Consider the following 13,648-nt stretch of genomic DNA (forward strand, 5'->3'; position numbering starts at 1 on the left):
AGGAGATGATGTTTACAAATAAGTTTGAGTCTAATAACTGTTTAACAGCCTTAAGTCAAAACGACCCAAATGTATAGGTCACAATCTCAGGCATAAGAAAATCAGAGACAGATTACTGTGGCACTTCCAGGGAGGGACTGATGCTTCTCTCTGGGAAGGGTCCTAAAACTACCTCGGTCATGTACCACGTGACGTGCCCTGACGTCTGGGTAGGAAGGAGGCCTGGCCTGATGGTCTGAATCAGAGTGCCGCACCTCAATCCTTCAGTGTTAGGTTAAAGTGATTAATTGATCAATTGAGAATTACCAAAAAATATTTTAGGTAATTTTTGCAAATTTTTAACTTGCTAATCTTTTCTGTCTTACAATATTTAATGAATTGAATATATATGTGTGTATATATATACATATTAAATGACATTAGGGTTCTTATTCTGAGACTTAACTTTTAAAAATGTTTCATTACTGTAAGGAAAGATGAAGAAGTTATGGGTTATGGGGCATTTAACAGCCTTTAATTGACTCTAAATTATACAGTATTTTTTCTTTTTTCTTTCATCTTTGCTCAGTCACATAATTTCCACATCTACTCTTTCTCTCAGACGTGAGGCTCAGTTGTCTAGAAACCTTATCTTCTCAACATTTAACTGTCGTAAGCCAGCTAGCACACTAACTAGTTCTCTCTTCGGTGCACAAGAAGTGTTTAAATTTAAAGAAGAAAAAATATGTGCCTCCGTAATGTTAGAAAATAAATTTTTTGTATTCTCTTTAGCAACAGGCGCTCCAGCTGTCCAGTGAGAGCTGCTTCCCTTGCTTCCATCAGGGTGCTGATGTGAATGAAGTGTGGCCCTTCTCACTCTGCATTTGTGTTTCCCAGATACTGTGACTTCAGGCAGGTTTATACTCAAGTGGACAGAAACAGACAGTTTCCTTTTCTTCAGTAGTTTTGAGTTTATGGACAGTTCCACTTTAATGCCAAATGCCTGGTTAAGGCGTTTTGAAAGCCGTGGTATCAAGTGGTTTTAACACCATTTCATGTGCAAAGCAATACAAGGATTGACCCTTACAATTCAAGGGCTCTATTAGATGAACAAACAAATTCTTAACATATCTGAGAAGCTAAATTTTAAATTCTTATTCATGTCTTCTTTAGAATTTCCTAAGCCTGTGGTTTAAAAAAACTAGCCTTAAGTCATAGAGAATATGTTTTCTGGAGATTTCAAACGCATCCTAATTATAAATGACCTAAGGTAACTGTCTCTGGCAAACGTTTGCATATAATTTGTTACACTGTTTAACCTTCATTGTGAAAATGTAAATAAGCAGAAAAGTGAAAGTCCACTTCATCTTCATTATTTAAAAACACACACACATTTTACTTTCCAGTGACTGCAGATAGAGGCTCAATAAACAAATTTCTAATGTTAAGAAAAATGCAATTTAAAATATGTAGAAAAACGATAGTTTGTAAGTAAATAAAATTTAAGATTTCACTTGCCCCATAGTGACCCTGTACGTATCAGGGAATGTCCAATAAACCTAGACATTAATAATGTGTTTTGGGGCTTCCCTGGTGGCACAGTGATTAAGAATCCGCCTGCCAATGCAGGGGACACAGGTCCGAGCCCTGGTCCGGGGAGATCCCACATGCCGCGGAGCAACAAAGCCTTTACGCCACAACTACTAAGCCTGCGCTCTAAAGCCCGAGAGCCACAACTACTGAGCCCACGTGCCACAACTACTGAAGTTCACATGCCTAGAGCCCATGCTCCGCAACAACAGAAGCCACCACAATGAGAAGCCTGAACACCACAACAAGAGTAGCCCCCGCTCGCCGCAACTAGAGAAAGCCCGCGTGCAGCAACAAAGACCCAATGCAACCAAAAATAAATAAAGTAAAATTAATTAATTTAAAAAAAAAAGAATGTGTTTTGTAAAATTGTGTCAACCTATAAAAAAGTGTAGTCACAGATAATATACTTCATCCAATGTTACAGTTGTGGTTTATTGTTAAACCTGTTATTTTCCTTCCTCCTTTCACCTCCCAATCCATCCCAAACATGCCTTGACCTAAATGATGAATGAAGTTTAGGAAAGAACAGAAATTGTTTTAAATTTTAAGGTTTGGGGGAGAGGCAAATATTTTTATATTTTAATAGAAGCAATTTCATGAAAGTTAATTATTCATATGAGTAAAGAGTCTGGTAATGTGACCACCAACCGAAAGAGCAAATCCCAAACCCCATCACTGGAGGCAGTTCCTACAAGAGGATTTGACATCCTCATGTTGCCTGTTGTCATCTACAGAGAGCTGAGGGCCACCAGCCCCCCAGGAGGGGGAGTCTGCTCAAGTACTAAGACTCATCTCTAACCTGCAGCCATGTGGGATCCTATACGTGGGACACTGCGGCTTTGGGGTCTTTTGCTTTTAAGCCTGAGGACGAAGGAAAAGGGAGCTGACATTGATCAGCCCAATGATTTGCATCCCAGTCCCCTTAAAGCCACAGTTACATTGTATGTATGGAAGTACTTAGCTTCCCAAATGTGGATCTATGCCAGATCATGGAAGAAGAAAGAAAATTCCCAAATCATTTTCATAAATCAGGTGAAACATTGATCTGAAAACTTCACAAAAATTGTACTGAAAAAATCTCACATTGATTTCGCTTATGAATATTTTTGGAAAAGAATCTTAAATAAACTGTAAGCAAACTGAATCCATCAGTGCACCAGACATGATTATAAGCAGTGTTTGTTTTGTAAAACAAAAACAAAACACAGAATATACTTGCCCCTTCTATTCCAGAAAGCCCTCTCTAATAATAGTCGACTTAATTTAAATAATTTGGTAGATGTTTAACGACAAATTTTTAAATGTAACTAATTATCTGCAATTTAAGGAATAATACTTAGCATCCTTTACTGAGAATGTGGGTATATTGACAGTTTCTTAATACGATACCTCTGTAAGCTAATAAAATGGGGCAAGAGTGTTACATGAAAGAAGCCCCACATGTAGAGCTTTATCCATCATTCTCTACAGCCCTGTTCCTCCATTTTCCTATTTTAATGTCAAATTTAAAAATCCACATCCTATGATAAGCCTCATTATGAAAATCAACCCCTCCCCCGTGCCAACCCCAATTCTGCTTTTTCTGGCGTTTCCCTATTTCTAAATCATATTTTCATACTACTGTTACTTGGCTCATCAATTGTAGATATTAACCTCGACTTCCTATTATGAAATATTAGAATTTCACTCCTGCAAAGCCCCACTCGGTAGCATCCTTCTTTCTGTCATTCTTTCGATATTGTTAAATATCTATTTTTCTTTAAATCAACATGCATTGCTTATATTTTACCACTATAGGCGTTGCTTACAACTGAGCCAAATATTGTGCTACATACATATTGTTTGTCATCGTTGAGTAACTCCTATTTTTCCTACTTCCACTGCCCTGCTGATGGCCTGTCTTCCTTTGCATGAGAAGTTAATAAATTCACCCAGACCAGCATCAAGTCCACCCCGGTCGGTTCTTCTTCTGCTGACCATTGGACTCTCTGTGCTCTTAGAAGGCCAACTCTTAAAAGTGTGCACTAAGTCATCCCCCAAATATTGCTGTTCAGAAAAATTATTCCCAGATTTGAGATATGGTGTGAAATGATTGCATGAACCTTTAATATCAAGCTGGAGCAGTTCGCAAACACCTACCTCAGGGTCACCCCACTGTCTGTGGACACGTAACTTTGTCAAAACTTCGCAGTCCTATAAAGTTAAAATTAACTTGTAGAAAACTAATTACGGAACTTATTAGGAGCGAAACTTTTAAAAAAAAATCATCCTTTTTCCTCCTTTTCTTCTTACTAGATCATTCCCATCAGTATATAAGCACGTGAAAAATAAATAAACAAGTACACAAACCCCTCCTGATCCCACTTCATTGCCATCATTCCACTTCTCTGCTCCTCTCTTCAGAAAATCTCCTCAAAAGAAGTATATATATATATATATATATATATATATATATATATATACTTGCTGTCTTCCCACTGCTCTTGAGCCTACTCAGATGAGCCTTCCCCCCAAGGTGATGAAATCCTGTAGACATTTCTTATCTTCCTTTTACAACTGCACTTGGCAGTTGGTCACTTGCCCTTATGGAAACCACTTCATTTGGTTTCAAACATCACACAAGCCTAATTTTTCCTGGACCACACTGGCTGCTGCTTTCATTTCCTCTACTGGTTTCTTCTTTCTCCACCTGCTAAATGTCCAGGCAATGTGGAGCTCAGTCCTTGGGCCTATCGTCTGCCTACACTTACTCCCTCCTAAAGCAACAGGATGTGTGGCTTTAAGTGTTATGTACATGCCAACGACACCATGTTGCATTTAGCCTGGACACCTCTCCTGGACCCCTAACTTGTATATTGGACTGTCTAAATCTCTACTTGGACATCTGTCCAATAAACACTTAGCATGACCATGCCCAAAACAAAACTCCTGATTTTACACCACCTCCATGGCCCCAGCTCAGGCCCCAAAATGCCTCCTTGAACAAAATTTTCCATATTCATAAACGAGAACTCCATCCTTCCTGTTGCTCAGGCCAAAACCCTTGAATTCTTCTCTAACTCATTCTTTATCCAATATCCAAGCCAAGTGCAAGACCTACCAGGTGTGCCATCAGGATGTGCCCACAGCCAGCCTCATCTCACCACACTCCGTGCTCCCACCTGTACCCAAGACACACACAGTCCTGCCTACACTTCACAAATAATCCTCCTCACCTGTCACACTGCATCTGTCCTTGTCCGCTAGATTCCATTCTCAGAACAGCACCAGTGTGATCTTGTTGGCATATAAGTATCTGCCCAAAGCCATGAAAATGCTTTCCTTCTCCATCAGCGTAAAAGCCAAGCCCTTCAATGGCTGAAGGCTGAGTCCCACCTGCCCATCTGTTACCCTCCCGACCTCCTTTCCACCTCATCCCTACACACTTCCCCTTTGGTCCTTCTTTCCCAGCCTCTGGCTTCCTTGCTGTTCCTCATAACACCAGCCTCATCCTTGCCCTCACCCCCACTTTTGTCTTTTGGTCACTACTGCATCTCCAGCATTGAGAACAGGGCCCTGGGCAGAAGCTTGATCAATATCTGCTGAAGGGAAGAACTAAAATATGAACAAATGTCCTTACCTTTCTAAGCATCGATCTCTAATTCTCTTCAAACTCTTCAATATAAATGCAAAACACCTCTTAATAAGGTCAAACACATTAGACAATTTATCTATTTCATATTTTCCCTCCCAGGAGGAAATGAAGATAAAAACAAATGTAAAAACTCCCCAGTTTACCCAGAAGTCCCTTTTCTTTATCACTATTTTGACTTCAAAAGATGCTATTATTTTATAGAGAAGAAAAAAATGAGTGATGGCAGATATAAACAGCGTTCTGAAAGGTTTTCTTCCAGTTTGTATAGTTCTGTCAGAGTAAATTCACAGTTTGGGTATCTTACCTCAAATGAATTATAGCTTAGATTTTACTTTTAGTCTTCAATCATCCTATACATCATATTGAGAACAAACAGTTCCTGGAAATAAGGAGAAGAATATTTTCTTCCTTTTTATATCACATTCCAGTTTTTAGGGAGTTTTTTTGTTTGTTTGCTTGTTTTGTTCATTACATTTAGAAAATATGTTATATCCTTTACAAGGTTTTTAATTAGCTACACAATCCTGGTAATTTAATCACTCTATCTGGGCCTCAATTTTATATCCATACAATGAAAAGATTTGGACTATGCTAGTCTAAATCTGCTTCCATGTACATAAATCATAGATTCTGTATCATTCAATTTCCACAACAACCCAGCAAGTTAACACAACAGATTTTTTTGGTATCTATTTAAACAATAACTATCTGAGCTTGAATGTTAAAGGTCACAAGGCCATGGAAAAAGCTATATTTAGAATCCAGTCTTCTAGGAAACCAACTCTACTGAAAAACAAAAATAAACAAACAAATCAACAATGACAACAAACATGGGAAGAGCATCTTTTTCACATTTAAATATTTGGATCATTTCTTTCCAATAGGTAGACCACTATGTTCAAAAGTAGGAAATATTATTAACATAAAATTATGAAAAAATTACTTAGAATTAGAGCAATATACAAACATCAAGTATATGAACTCTCAACCGCAGGATTGATACATTACCAATTGACTCAGACTGACTAAAGCTCAGGTATGGAAAGCACTTGGGGAAAACAATCAGGGATTATCATTTAAAGGATACAGAAGTCAGCAGAGTCGGCAGGGACAGCAGGTAGAATAATCAGTATTTACTAGAACAGAGATTCAAGCTTCTAGACCCCAAAATCACCACCCGAAATTACACAGTTACGCATACTGACAACGTCTGAGTAAGCAAATAACACATTGCATCTTAAGGAAGAGCAACTTTCTCCCTTCAAATCCATATATGATGTAAAATATATATCAAGTCTGAGGCCATTAGTTCTTCATGTAGGCATGTAGTATCAGTATGTGTCAGGGAGCAAGTTACCAAGGCCAGCTGTAAGTCACTGATGAACAATCATACAACAGGAGAATTGCACCAGCTGCAAAAACAGTGCACAGAGTTGCTACCATAAGAGCAGATAAGAACTGACTTCTTCTCACTCCCAGGCTGATGCAGTGTAGTCCAAGCAAAGCTCTGAGCTTGGAATTGCACAACTGGAATTAGTTGTTTTACAGAACTCTCTGTAAATCATGCTGGTTGGCTCTGGCCCAACTATAGGGCCTGTCGTATTAGAGTTCTCTGCCGGCAGGAAACGTGAAGAAACTTGACTAACAAGGAAAAATGGAATGCTTTGGAAGTACTTGGCGTACCTTAAATAAATGAGAACAAGTCAAAACTGACTTCAGAAAGGAAGGGGGCAGCTCTAAAACTGTTTGACCCAAGGGATTTGAGCACTTATGTCTACACAAAAATCTGCACACAATTATCTATAGCAATTTTATTCATAATTTCCTGAAGTTAGAAGCAACCAAGATGTCCTTCAGTAGGTAATGGATATATAAATTGTGGTCCATCCAGACAATGGATTATTATTCAGTGTTAAAAAGAAATGAGCCATCAAGCCACGAAAAGACATGGAGGAACTCTAACTGCATACTGTTAAGTGAAAGAAGCCAATCTGAAAAGGCTACATCCTGCATGGTTCCAACTCTATGACATTCTGGAAGAGGCAAAACTATGGAGACAGGAAAAAAATTGGCGGTTGCCAAGGGTTGAAGTAGGGAAAGATGAATACGCAGAGCACAGAAGATTTTTAGGACAATGAAAATACTCTTTAAAATATTGATACCATAATGGTGACTATATATCATTATACATTTGTCCAACTCATAGACTGTACAACACCAAGAGTGGCCGTCGGGTAAACTATGGACTCTGGGTGATGATGACGTGTCCATGTAGGTTCATCAGTTGTAACAAATGTACCATCTGGTGGGGATGTTGGTAATGGGGAGGCTCTGTGCAGGGGGCAGGGGTAAGTGGGAAATCTCTGCACCTTCCTCTCAATTTTTACTGTAAACCTAAAACCGCTTTACAAAAAACAAGTATTTTTTAAATAAACATAAATATAAATACTAAGGACAGAATAATTTAAAGAGCAAACACAGATTCTTCTTGGGTAAACCAGTTTATAAAGGATTGAAGTCATTCAATCAGGACACAAAAGGGGCAAACAATGTGTCTTTATAAATATAGAATGGGATGTGTGTATACCTATTTATTAAGTCTCTGTGTGCACACACTATGGTAGGTTCTGAGTTTCTAATGCACTTGAACCTGTGCTCATAATACTGAATGCTTCAGGGTTTCAGATATATGACACCGTGAAAAGCAGGGCTTACAGAGAAAGGGAGAAAAAACCCCAACGGGAATGTATATTTACAATAAACTTCAGGGTAGATATCACCTTTCAGTTATTCAATGAGATTTCTTTGTCTCGGTGGGAAATTCTATTTTTTACACTGTTATCATTTCACTGACAATAATCCTGTTGAGATCAATGTACTAACAGCACAGGAAATTATAGATAGGAACTTTGGATTATAAGTTCACCACATGACAAAAATGAATTGCTTTCATTTTTTGTATAGTCTAGTTCTAGACATTTTTACCAATTTTTGCTGAAATGGTTATGAGAGTAGAATTGGTAATGCAGTGAAACTCAAATTTATCTAAAGTTTATGTGCTTTGCTGTTAGTATCATTTAAATTTCTGAGATCAAATTTGGCTCAATGTTATTTTTTACAAGCCACAAAAAATAGATGCTTCACACGCTCTGAAAAACTAATATTCAAAATGTGACCCCATTTTTTGTCCAACCACATGTAATCTGTTTGATTCTACTAAAGTGAAGAATGATATAATCTGGCCAGACCAGTGTTGGGGTAATGAAAGTAATTATATAATATTAAGGATGTGCTACTTAGGATAACAAACAGATTATAGGTATAGAACGTGCATCCCAATTGGTAACAGAGCCCCGATGGACCTTGACAAAACTGGCAAGATAAGTCCTCATTAAAGCAAGATAAATTATTTAGCTAATACAAATAAGTTAAATTTAAGTAGAACTCCACATAAACCCACACACATCACATTGAACTTTTAGCATTGATTAATGTGTTTTAATTTTAGTAAACATTGGCAGAATTAAAAAGGAGAGCCTACCATATGGGAAAACCTAGTTAAGCCTTGGATAGTCAGGAGTCAATAACATACAATCCTGCTTTCAAAGAGTTGGATAAAGCAAATTAGTACACAAGCTGTCATAATTATTAAGTCAATCTGAAAACTAATTTTATGAGGGACAACTAAACAAAATTTTGCCCAGGTGAAGACAATGAAGGCTTACAGGGCTGTAACATCGAATAGGGACCACTAGGGCATAAGTCCCGCAAGAACAGGAAGCATCTCTGTGCTTTTCACCAATATCATCCAAGTACCTTACTTTGTATGCAGCACATAATAAGTATTAATTTAATATACAAATCTATAGAATTAACAGGACCTAATCATAGATTGGATATGGGTGTTGAGTGACTGGAAAGATGTACTGGGAGGAATTAAGAATGATACAAGCTTCTCAACCTAAGTGTCCATCGACAGATGAATGGATAAAGAAAATGTGGCACATATATACAATGGAATATTACTCAGCCATAAAAAGAAATGAAATTGAACTATTTGTAGTGAGGTGGATGGACCTAGAGTCTGTCATATAGAGTGAAGTAAGTCAGAAAGAGAAAAACAAATACCATATGCTAACACATATATATGGAATCTAAAAAAAAATGGTTCTGAAGAACCTAGGGGCAAGACAGGAATAAAGATGCAGACATAGAGAATGGACTTGATACAGGGAGGGGGAAGGGTAAGCTGGGACGAAGTGAGAGAGTAGCGTAGACATATATACACTACCAAATGTAAAATAGATAGCTAGTGGGAAGCAGCTGCATAGCCCAAGGAGATCAGCTGGGTGCTTTGTGACCACCTAGAGGGGTGGGATAGGGAGGGTGGGAGGGAGACACAAGAGGGAGGGGATATGGTGATATATGTATACATATAGTTGATTCACTTTGTTATACAGCAGAAACTAACACACCATTGTAAAGCAATTATACTTCAATAAAGATGTTAAAAAAAAAAAAAAAAGAATGATACAGGCTTCCCACCCTAAGCAAGAATTCTCCCCACACCTTCAGGGACCATTAACTTTGAACTTGAACACCATGAGTGCTCATTACTTACCAAGGCTTCCTAATTCATTGTTGGGCTAGAACAGAAATGTTTCTTAAACTTTTTGTTCCATCCTCTTTAATCTTTATCATTCTTCTTAAACCAGTCTCCTATAGAAACACACACAAAAATATCCGCTAACCTTCACCCTCCTCTCCATTACACTGTTAAATATTTTGAACACTTATTAGTCCCTATCACCAGTTTTCTCTTCCTAATCTAACATATCCCAGTTTTCTTTACCTATACTGTATCTTTCTAAATCTCTTTCCATTAGTCTTTTTTTTTTTAATTTGAAGACACCACATTCTATTAGTCATCTAAGTTTAAAGCCTTACGGATTCTTAAAATTTCTGTTCTCAGCATTGACATAAATTATTCTCCAAATTATCTTAATTATGTCCCCATGTGCCTCTCACACTCATCCTGTAGAACAGTGCTTGAGATTTCATATAAGTTCACTCTGTTCTCACAAGTTTATGTTTTCTTGCCAGGTTACTATACCCATGCATTCTCTTTCTTGAATATTCTTCATTAATAGCTGACATAGGCTGTGCCCACTACTACTATTAAGTGCACACAGTTGAATTATGGATACGCAGGGAGAGATTATGAGAACCTTACTACTCTGGCATCACAGGGGGGTTTCTCTACTTGGTGACATTAGCCAAACCTTAATTTGAATATGCTAGGATGCTTTATATTTGTGGGAGCAGAGATTAAGAAGAATAGAGGGATAACGTTTTCAAATAACCTCCCATGATGAGATACTAAAACGACATCCTTGTTCAACACTTAAAGATTTTTCTTTTAATATTTTAAGGATGCATAATCTGGGGTGTGACAGAAGGAGCAATGCACCCTGGGTCCCTTTGCTGGGTGAGAGAACCAGTAGGGCTAGTTCACCTTGATGTGATGCACTTCAGCCAAGTGGATAGTCTAGTGAACAAACCCACAGAGCAGGGAGAATTCAGTGCTATTTGATAAAGAATGGCTTTGTGAGTGCTTTTCTCTCCAAACAGCAGGATTACAGAAAATAACAGGCTGTGGTGTGTTTCTTTCCTAGAGGCACCAAAAATAGTTCTTTTGTCATCAATCTTCCTGTAGCTAAAAAGTGAGTCCATAGAAATTAGAAGCAACTCAAAGCTTGTCTGGATTCTCCTGGCAGGGATGCTGTTGAGGGCAAATGAACTGTCTCTGCTGCTGATCGTATGCTACGTGCAAGATGGGGGAAGGAGGAATTTAGAATAACCCGTTTCTTAGCAAAGACAAAAAGGGAAGAGCAAAGAAAAAGAAGAAATTGGAATAAAAGAAAAAAGGCAACACTGGCTCTGCCCACTCTTTCTTCCATCCTAAACACAAAGAGTGTCGCATTCCCCTCCAGGTTTGGTTTGCTTCCCACTTGCCCACATGTCAGAGGTAGAAGGAGAACAATTTAAACAATGTCCTCCAGCAGGCCGATCAATAGAATTAGCTAATTTTAAATGTTAATGCATTCCATTCCTGGCAATGGAAAGACATTCCAATGCTTCAATTTTTTTTTTATCCTCAGCTTAGATGAACCAAAAGATGGAAAACGTGTCTAACATGAAAGGTATCCTCTGTATAGACTCAAAAATGAAAATAAGATATAAAAAGCAAAATTTGCTTATGAAGAAATATCAATCTCCTCGCTGGCTTTCGGTGCCAGCATTTTTTCCAGCAAACGTACAAGGTTGTTGTCTCAGAGAATAAGAAGGGTGTGACCAGATGACACCAGCAGGAAGAAAAGCTCTAGACTTTTTATTCCGACTGCATTTCTTATTTTCAGACATTCCTAGGCATTTTCATGCATTTCCTTTAAACGTCTCATAATTAAGGATTAAAGAGCCAAGGCCTCGCATGTGTGTTGGCTTCTTACTTCTCAGCAACCCAGACAGGTGGAAGCACCACCATCCAGCATCTCCCCAGCTGTACCCCGTCTGCTATAGGAAGAGAGAAGCATGGGGTTTTCACGGTTTTACCCAGAAAGGAAGCACACCCGCCCCACTTATATTTTATTGTCAGGACAAAACATATCGTATTAAAATTACTACTAGAGGCAATATTAATGCTACCCTTGACCACTCCACATGGCTTGGGCTCCCTCAGTCAATTGTGGCCACACTCCAAGAGCAAGCGTCCTGAGAGACAGAAAGAAATAGAGAGAGAGAGAAAGAGAGAGAGAGAGAGAAAGAGGGAGAGATGACTGTCCTCTAGGAGCTAGTTTCAGAAATCACTCAGTATCATCTCAATCTCATTCTTTTCATCCCTAAGACCATATTCAAGAAGAAAGGAATTAGATTCCATCTCTTGATGGAAAGATGATCAAAGAGTTGGCCAACATGTTTTGAATGCAGCACAGCAGAGGTGAAGAGTTGCTTGGAAGTGAGAACACTGGAAAATGGAACACTATCTCAGCACATAAATGTCATCACACGGACACCTCACGGTATTTTGGTTCACCCAAGGTTGATTCCTGGAATTTCTTAAGCAGTAGAATCATGACCATTTAAGACTTGGTATGATGAATATTTTTCCATCCGTTTTCAAACATTCCAATTCTGATATATCTCAGTCAAAAGAACTGACCCAGGCAGCTGTTCTGAAAGCAAGGCTGTGAGTGGACAGATGGTAGTAGGGGCTCTGGGTGGGGGTGAGTGACAGTGGGCATCCTGCCTCCTATCTGGGCCCCAAGAAGGACAGTCAGCCAGAAATCAGGCCCATGGAAGATCTGGAACCACTCAATGATCATTTAAAATTTATAAAGAATTTTCCAAATTTGGATCCCTTACAACAGATCTGATGGAGGTACTGCATGTATTTCAAATATAGAAATTCAAAACTACAGATACCTATCCCTACCATGAATACTTGGCCAAACTTTAAAAAAAAACAGACACAAACTGAATCTTTATTAGCAAGAAAAATCCCATAATTTCTCATTGATCTGTAACCACAGAGCGCTTCTCTGTACCTCTTCACTGGTATCTATGACTCAGGGAAATTATGCCACAACTATGTTAATTTAAAATTTCCCCACTGCACGCCCAGCAATTTAAGCCATGTAAATATATATATAAAATATCTTCCACTGAATATTGCTAGCAATTTGTGTTATGTTAAATGGAAATATTTAAAGTAGTTTGATATTTTATCACAATGACCACAATTTTGCTTATGACAGCTAATAATACTTTTGAAACATTTGATGTCTGGAGAAAGACATGTAGAAGTAACATAAAGATAATACCAGAAATTAGGATGTAGATTAGAAATTATTATTGGAGGTTTGAGCACCTAATATAAAAATTATCATGATTTATCCATCCTGGAAGGTAAATTTAGTAGGTGTTTTAGGTAACATACCATAGTTTTGATTCAAAATTCAGTGAATGTATACAACTGCCCAGGGTTGCCAAACACAATGAAACTGTCAAAATGGAACAGAATGAAAACGTTAAAAAATACATGTGATTCCAAAATGATGACATTAATATTCATATCCATTAAACACTTTCAAACTAAAGTGTGGGCCCTGGTACCACAGACTTTTTTCCCAGATTTCATAATCAAACATACACAACTTATTTTTACTCCTGGAAGTCTCTTGCTTTAAATGGAAATGCACGTGTGTTCTTGTGACGTTGTTTTAAGGAATGGGATTTCCCTGGAGCCTGATCTTTATTTAGTTTGGAAACATCAGCAGGAACACAAATGGGTATTTAGGAATGGAGATACTAGTTCATGAGTCATGGTTTACAGGTTAGCCGTCTGTAGTTTTAACTGTATTATCTATATCCTTAGCGTTGAAG

The 13,648-nt window shown here is 38.2% G+C and overlaps 1 protein-coding gene across 4 annotated transcripts in view; it reads right to left on the bottom strand.

Moving 5' to 3' along the window:
- Positions 1–13,648, bottom strand: part of LOC309655261 (uncharacterized protein) — a 179,326-nt gene that overhangs the window by 14,514 nt on the left and 151,164 nt on the right. The window contains exon 7 of one of the 4 annotated variants that reach the window (XR_014260703.1): positions 4,021–9,925. The exons of the other annotated variants lie outside the window; for them this stretch is intronic. The gene's annotated coding sequence lies outside the window, so the exon portion shown is untranslated. Of the gene's footprint in view, positions 1–4,020; positions 9,926–13,648 lie in introns of those variants that run through there. 4 annotated transcript variants of the gene reach the window in all.

The sequence above is a fragment of the Balaenoptera physalus genome (assembly GCF_965194825.1).
Source record: "Balaenoptera physalus genome assembly, chromosome: 2".
In the NCBI taxonomy this organism is placed as follows: Eukaryota; Metazoa; Chordata; class Mammalia; order Artiodactyla; family Balaenopteridae; genus Balaenoptera; species Balaenoptera physalus.